Source organism: Micrasema longulum, unplaced genomic scaffold (genome assembly GCF_059751315.1).
Source record: "Micrasema longulum isolate JH-2025_06_02 unplaced genomic scaffold, ASM5975131v1 h1tg001007l, whole genome shotgun sequence".
In the NCBI taxonomy this organism is placed as follows: domain Eukaryota; kingdom Metazoa; phylum Arthropoda; class Insecta; order Trichoptera; family Brachycentridae; genus Micrasema; species Micrasema longulum.
In genome coordinates this window covers 1-8,217 of record NW_028278195.1, presented here as the reverse complement: position 1 = coordinate 8,217, position 8,217 = coordinate 1, and the positions used below count along the sequence as shown (strand labels likewise).

The 8,217-nt window shown below is 31.3% G+C and overlaps 2 long non-coding RNA genes across 4 annotated transcripts; one reads left to right on the top strand and one right to left on the bottom strand.

The window, feature by feature from the left end:
* Nucleotides 1–651: 651 nt before the first annotated feature.
* Nucleotides 652–4,333, top strand: LOC148277605 (uncharacterized). Of its 3 annotated transcripts, none has more exons than XR_015823415.1 (3): nucleotides 666–1,299; nucleotides 2,910–3,051; nucleotides 4,073–4,333. It is a non-coding gene; the product is annotated as an uncharacterized LOC148277605 (long non-coding RNA). The 3 variants fall into 3 exon arrangements; XR_015823414.1 differs by having other exon boundaries at nucleotides 679–1,299; nucleotides 2,910–3,030; XR_015823413.1 differs by having other exon boundaries at nucleotides 652–1,299; nucleotides 2,910–4,333.
* A 138-nt stretch (nucleotides 4,334–4,471) lies between these two features.
* LOC148277604 (uncharacterized) lies at nucleotides 4,472–8,173 on the bottom strand. The gene is made up of 3 exons (XR_015823416.1): nucleotides 7,943–8,173; nucleotides 6,794–7,531; nucleotides 4,472–6,648 (listed from the first exon to the last, which is right to left on the bottom strand). It is a non-coding gene; the product is annotated as an uncharacterized LOC148277604 (long non-coding RNA).
* Nucleotides 8,174–8,217: the final 44 nt, after the last annotated feature.

The following is an 8,217-nucleotide window of genomic DNA, read 5'->3' as shown; positions in this document are numbered from 1 at the left end:
TGTAGTGGTGAACATTTTTGTATTTGAGAAACATGATTTGTACTCTCAAAAATGTCATTTTTATTGATTTTGTGAGAAAATCATGAATTTTTTTTAATATGCACTTAAACTTTGAAATACACACTCTGTAGCATAATTTTTAAACATCCCTCTTTTCCTCCAAATATTAGTTTTCGACTTCCGATGACTCCTCATCTTCCAAATATACCTACTAATAATGCTAAGTGTGTCTAGATTGACCATTTTACATCACAGTACATCTGAGTTTTATAAAAAAAAGTTAATAAAATTAGGTGATCGTGGGCATTAGGTAATGGTACCGCTCTTTTTAAATTGGCATCTCTGGTCACTGTTAAAGACGGGCGTTTTGTTACGCCCACCACATCACATCATATCATGGCCGCTTGATAACAGCACCACTTTCTTAGGAAACCATAGCTTTAGAATTCATCAAAAAAGAGTACAAAAAAAAAACAGTAAAAATTTCAACTATGTACAACTTATTTTTATGCTGGCAGCACTAAATTTGGTTACAAGCTCAACGTGTTCTATTTAAGTACTGTTATTTTTAAAGTGTTACCATAAGAACACCAGCAGTGGTATTCTGATCACTCTCGACACCCACGAGATGATCTCGACTTTCGGACGAGAATATAACGTGGTGTAATTTAGGGATTTTTATTTTTTGAACGCGGTTAAACTTGGTTTTCCATATGGCAATTCTGATGATTACATGTCAAATTACGTAAATGAATTCGAACACATAAAACCAAAAATAATGATTTTCAATAGAAACATTGTTGTGACCTTAAGAACGACCCAAAATACTTAATTATGTTGAATTTACCAAACCTCAATCGTTATTTCTCGTTATTTAGACGGTTTTATAATTGACGTTTCATAGTTCGATATCTACCCGCAACAGCGTGAGTGTCGAAAATGAGAAAAAATACTCGTGCGCATGCGTCACTGACGAGATGAATATACCTATTACAAAATATAACGCTTTTGCTATCCTGATGAAAATTTATAACGTCTGCCATGTGGGGTATTTATTTTTTCTACACGTCAAACTGTACTTTTTATATTGCAACAATGCAAAACATAAACAAACATACAGTGACAGTTCAACTACTTTTGTAAATGATAAGTATGCCCCGGATCTACATGTCCTTAGGGATTTTGTTTATTTTTATAGAACCTCTGTGAAATACCTACTGTACTCTATAGAAACTTGCATACGAACCACAGCGTCCCTAAATGTACATCTTGCGCGACAACAGGAATCATCATTTGAAGGTATGTTTATCTAATTCGATATTTTAATCAAACTTATATATTGTGTACGGTTTAAACCTACCTTACGAGTTTTTTCTCAAGTTGTTAATCATTATAATATTTATAAATTGTAAAAGGTTAAGAATAAGCTAGTGTTAGTAAAAAATAAACAAACCACCAAGCCGTTTTCCCGGGGACAGCCAGAGGATATACAACACACATGCGTTTGCAGTCATACAAAATCTCATGCATATGTGCTGATTTTTCCAACTTTTGAAGTATTACCATATCCGCATGTGGTACTGCAATACCGCTACTGCGAACTGTTAGTTTTAATTGTTGATATTCGTAATGTAAATAATTATCATGCATGTAAATACTTATCGTTTCAGCGGTATTTTTGTTTGGTTAAAATCGCAAGTAATATATTAACAGCTTTTATGTTCCCCTTTAATTTTTTTTTGATAATTAGGCTTCCCGCCCACTAGGCAGCCCGGCTGCCGCAGTCAAAATTTTGCGCAGCCAGTTAAAGCAGCCAGCCTGACGGCCAGTCCAAATAAAATGGATGTGGAAGATGTTTTTGTTTACATTTTATCTCGTAAGAAACGCAAACCAAAAAGAAGATATTGAATTCATCCTTTACTTGAAAGGGTTCATTTCAAAATTATTTTATGGATCTTCTGTATCGAAAATCATTGCAAATTCGTTTCATAAAATACTTCTGGCTGTTACAACAAGTGCGCGGAGACTGAGGCAGTCACATACATTTGCTTTGTCTCGTTCTGGCTGCAGGCAGCCAGTTGGCTGCCGTGCACGTCAAACGCGTTCTTATGGCTGCCGCAGCCAGGAATTCTTGGCTGCCTAGTGTGCGGTATCTAATAAGCCGTCATATGTAGTATTAGCTGCCGCAGCCAGGCTGCCTAGTGGGAGGGGAGCCTTACAAAGTATTGCCGTACCGCCCGTACCACTGATGAGATCCTTCTCAAACAATTTGTTGGGTTCGGTCATGCCATCTCTTTCTTGGTCTTCTTTGTTCATTAGTCTTCCTCATAATTAATATTTATTTTATTAGTGGTTTGGTGGTGGTATTTCAATTTTATTTATTCATATATATGTACATTACAAAATAGAACATCTTAATTCACACATATAGAAATAATGAAAATAAAAAGGTAAAATTAGGTATTTATAAATATAACACAGGTATACATAATATCCAGAAAATAACATGTTAAAAAAGGAAGAGAATCTTGTAACGACAAACTCCCTCAGAGACGTGAAAAATTACAAATGTTTATTAAGAAACAATGAAAGACAATTGGACATGCATACACATAAGATATTTAATTTTGCTAAACCCATCACCCTTTATAATAGCTCACAGCATGTGTTATAAAAAGGATACAATATTATTAAGGTTATTGTAATATAATATAATTTATGTTATGAATAGTGGTGTTAAAATATACCTTTGTACTAAAACAAATATTATATCAATATTAATAATAATAGTAGTAAATAGTAAGCTCTATAAATGTCTAGACTTTTAATAATATTATCTTCTAAAAAAAATCTCATTCTCTTTTAGAACATCTGTAAATAATTTAACCTTTAGAAGTGTATTTTTTCAGATTATATTAAACCAGTAAAGCGGATCCTTCAAAGGGATGGTATCGATTGGCTCTTTAAATTTATGCTGTAATGGAATATATGGATATCAAACTATCGGATATATTCGTCATCTGCTTGGAGGTGGGACACGTTGTTTATTAAGTAATTCAAGTTTTTTTTGCACTCTTGAAAATTCTCATTTTAAATTGTAATTTACTAAAAAATGAAAGTTAAGTGGTACTTAAATTCACAAATCTGAAATAATCAGTAGCAAGATTCGTCGCTACACCTTTATGACTGATATCTTTATTATAAAGATAAATCTAAATAAAAAAGGATACAATACTTCAGTTATTATTATATAAATTGTAATATATATATTTTTATAGTTAAGATACCAGTCTGGGTATTAAAGATGTTGTAAAAACAATGAAATATCACTACCTACACAGTTATTATACATTTGTATATTATAATATCAATCATCATTTATTTCCATATTAAACTATTTATTAGATTTGCTTTAAATAATACCCAATTTGTTATTTTTTCAAATGTTTTTTTATTACCAAACAGAATAAGAGCCAAAGTACATAAGAATTTTTTAAAAATAAAGTAAGTACTATTAAAATATCTTATATTAGTTTAAAATTCATATTATATTAAATATTTTCTCTACAGCTCACGTTGGCATGTCCTAACAAAAGGAAATTTGTCACCATATGGAAAATACAAAGTTATACCATTACATATGACACCGCTTATATCATTTTGAATATTTAGAATTAATCAGCTTACACATATTTGAATTGCAATATCATAATCACAATACCTACAGACAACTTTATAAATATTACCTTTACTGCATAATAATTTGGTCTGAGAAATAAAACATATAAATCACAAAATATAGCCTTCAAAGTTTTTTTTTTAAAAGGTTTAACAATATGCGGAATAATTAAGGTGTTTGATTCTTGTGTGTACTGATGAACTTTTGTACAATATACAAAAATATGTATATTGGCAGGTTTATTGCAATACCTGATGAATAACTTCCAACTTACCTAAATAAGATATATTTTACTATTTTAAGTGCTTATTTTAGTATGTCATTTTGTACTAAATATAAATGTAATTAAAAATGTATTGTAAATTATATAATTTTTTGTTTTTTTATTTTTAGCAAAGAGGAAATATCAAATGTTGCAATTTGGTGTCAATTTTTAACACCTTTATGATCATCTGAGAAAATGGGAGTAAATATGTGCCAGAGCAGAAAAGCGGACTACAGAAATGAGTCTACAACAACTACATCAAACACTCAAACCTTTTCTCACAAATGTAGAGCATTAGCTAAATTCTAGTTAGTTTTTTGTAGTTTTTTTTATTATTTTATACCTAAAAACTTATAAACTACAGTGCAAGTACTGTTATTGAAAAAATATTTTGGTGTTTTAGTTTCCTTTTCACACGTAATTAAAATATAGTCATATCTCACACATAAATATTTAAACACATATTCTAAATATAAGGAACCTTAATGTGATCACTTTCACCGGGAGAAATAAGGGCTCTGGCCAAGAATTGTATTTACTTTAGTTTTAGTTAGTTAGTTTTACGAAAACAGTACATTTGAAATTATTTTTATTTATATTACCTTTTGTTACAAGAAAATGTATTCTCACATCCTCTCAACGCGTTTGCTTATCATGCAAGAGGTCTCAGGTTCAGTTCCTGACATGGTAGACATGAAATATTTATTTTAAAAGGTGATTTTACAGTACAATATTTCATAGTCCCTTGACTGGCACCCCAAGCGTACGATTGATCATTTTTTCTTTAAGTAACAAAAAGATCAAGATACGCTGCGATTGGTGTACCAATGCAGTGCCCTATGCAATTAGGTGCGGAATTGAAATGATGATGATGATTACCTGCATTTATTTATTCTACGGTATAAAAATTCACTATATATTTTTTTAAAAGAGATTTGTGTTCTTATGATTTACTTAAACATTTAATTTTGAGGGCCATTTTTGACGAGTTGTAAATAACTCTCTATTAGAAAATAGGAATCAAGTTGGGATAGAATGGGATTCTAACCTTTGAGCCGTAAGTCCATGACGATAGTCATAGGACCACAACCCGATTTAACTCAATTGATTCACAGTTTACATATTAATGTACTGATTTTTTTTAGGCTGTTGCCATAATAATAAGCATAGGGGAAAAAATCTAGTGAAATTAAAATAACAATATTAAAGTCCAAATAAAATGTTAAATACACATAAAAATTATAAAAAGTTACAAAAATTAAATTTAGTTGATTAAAAAAAAGTTTTTTTTTTTACTTTATTAATTATTTGTGCATGTTGTATTCACATTTAATTCATGAAAAATTTCTAAACATAACAAATTGTGATATTATACCAATTTATTGTATTGTTCATTATTTGTAAGCCATAAAAAATAAAATAAAAACAATCTTAAATGTTAATATGCATATTCAACATAACATTTAAAAAAAAATAATACAGACTTTATGGATATGGTACCATAGTGAAAATAAATAAAACAATGTTATGAGTACGTCCAAATACTTGCGGACTGGCTGGATTTCCTCCCTAGGGAGAAATAATTTAATAAAATTCAATTTGTTGCAACAGAGAGGGAAAACATTTTTGAGAAGGGAATATGGAAGTCTAGGCATTTACAGAGCTTATGGCCTGTCATTCATATCATCCGGCTGAAATCACCTACTAGGCAACACCTAAAAAAACAATTTTCCAATTCTTATACTTCTTCTTTTACCAGTTAGTTAATTCAACAATGTTTTGAGTATGTCCAAATTTTGCGGACTGGCTGGATTTCCTACCTAGGGAGTTATTCCAATCTAAATTTGTTGCTGGATGGATGAATCTCACCCACATGATAAAGGTTTCAGCTCTTTTACTTCACAAAAGTCAACAGATGGAAGAGTTGAGGAAATTTGGATGTTTAAACACAATAAGTAAAGTGGCCGCTTAAACCAGCCAATGACAGGTCAAAAGCCCTGTAAATGCCTATACTTCCATATTCTCTTCTCAAAAATGTTTTCCCTCTCTGTTGCAACAAATTTAGAATAAATTGATTAAATATATTATGCTCTATTATTCCTTTATGGCAACCAACAATGAACTCAAATTCTGGGAAACATAATATTGCATACCCTTTGTCCGTGTCCAAGCTGACAAAGGAAACAGACCTGTTTGAAAAATGAAAGCAGAGCCCTGGACGAGCGTTTTCGGCTTTACGGCAACTCTTATGTAAATTCTGGAAAAGGAAATTGGGTAGAGATATGTCTGCCTCGTAGGGTAGTAGTCGGAGCGTTTGCCGACCGTGCTTGAGGTCCCAAGTTCGATTCCTGGCAGGATCAACAGAAAATATTTATTCTTAACGTTCACTGCAATGTTTGAGTCCCTGGAATAGCACCTGAAGTGTAAGATTGATCACCTTACCTTCATGTAACCGATGATGAAATATGCTGCATTTGATGCGCCAATGCAGTGCCCTATGCACCACATGGTGCGGATAGGGAAATGATGAGATACCTTACACAACCTTAATGAAAATAATTAGTGACTTTATTTTTTGGTTTGACACCTTTTAATAATTGAGAATGTCAGAAGAATAAGTATATTTCAACGATATGGGATCAAACAAACAGATCTTGCACTGGTTCATTTTGTACTTACACATTCAGAGATTGTGACAGCAAATCTGAAATAAGGATTTAAAATTTATATGCATTTTGATTTGATATTTAAACCTTAGAGCTTCAATTATAATTTGAGCAAAAAATGTTCTTGCATGTATGATTCATTATGTTATCAGTATACAGACATATAATTACAGTATTACTAACCATTAGAGCGACATCTTGTCCCAAGCATTGAAATACAATAGACTTTCGCACATAATTGGTTCCTGAAAATGTGTGCGAATGTTGAATGTTCGAAAGTCGAGGGATGTAAAAAAGATGTATTTTTTAATTAAGTTAATGAGGTGTTTAAGTGCTTTCAGGTGATTCTTTATAAATTTTTCAAGAGTTAGTTAAATACTTCCATACTTTTTGTTTTCTTGATAAAGAGTTCTATATAATAACATGCTGTATTTAATTTTCAAAATAGATAAGGCTTCATTCATATTTTTTACTGTCAAAGACAATTTTATCAGCTTTTTCCTTACATTAACTGTGTATTTCATTTACCAGTTGTTGCAATTAAGCAGTCATTTGACAGAGGTTCTGAGTGATATTCAATTTACTCGTTAACATCTTCATTGTTGAAGTCCTATACTATATCATCTGTGATAGTTTCCAGAGTTTCTTCAAAATTCATCATTTGCGGGCATAATTGTTTACAGGAACCTTTCATTTTTTACTTTTTTATTTCAGCCCACAAGTATCCAATATTGCTTATTGCGTTCCATATATTATAATTCTACTGAAATTGTCTTAATGTAGGCACACCTTCCCTGTCAGTTTCCTTAATGACCTGATTCATTATTTTCCTCATAACATATTATCTTAACATAGTTATCACTAGTTAACTGAGGGAGCACCTGCATGGAAGCGAAGAATGTTTGCATTATTGATAAAAATCTGTAAAAAACATAATTTATTTAAATGCCTGAAATAGTGAATTACGCAAAAGTAGAAAGTACAAAAGCCGACGGCCGACCGTATGTCTTTGGGAATACTAAACAATCAATCAATGCATCGTCTTGTCATTCAATTAGCTTCAATATGGCAATCTTTAGGAACCTTTATAGAATGATTAAGATGCATTAAATGTGTATCCCGAGTTTCGTACGATAATTTATGTATATATAAATTAATAATTAATATAAATTAGAAACGAATTTAGTGTTAAAATATAATCAACACCGACTGACATACTCAAACTGTGCCAGATCTGGATCGAGGAAAAAAGACCTCAAATCGATCTGACTAATATTTTGACAGTATATTACGTGTTTAAATTGATTCAATGTATTAATTACGAGTACTTACCTGTATTAATTCCGTTATTTTTGACAAAGACTAAAAATGTCCCGACAAATTAAAAAAAACTTACGAACCTCCAATTTATGAGCACAAATGGATTTGTCGTAATTTGTATAATGGCGTCTTTTGAGTTTTTACAGATGACGCAATATATTTAATTGCCAATTTAGTAGCTCACAATAAAAAATAAACATACATTTTTAAAAACGAAACATCTCGCGGGTCGCATGTTTGACGTTTGCCAGATTTACAAGGTTAGTTTATTTGTGTGCTGTGCGCAT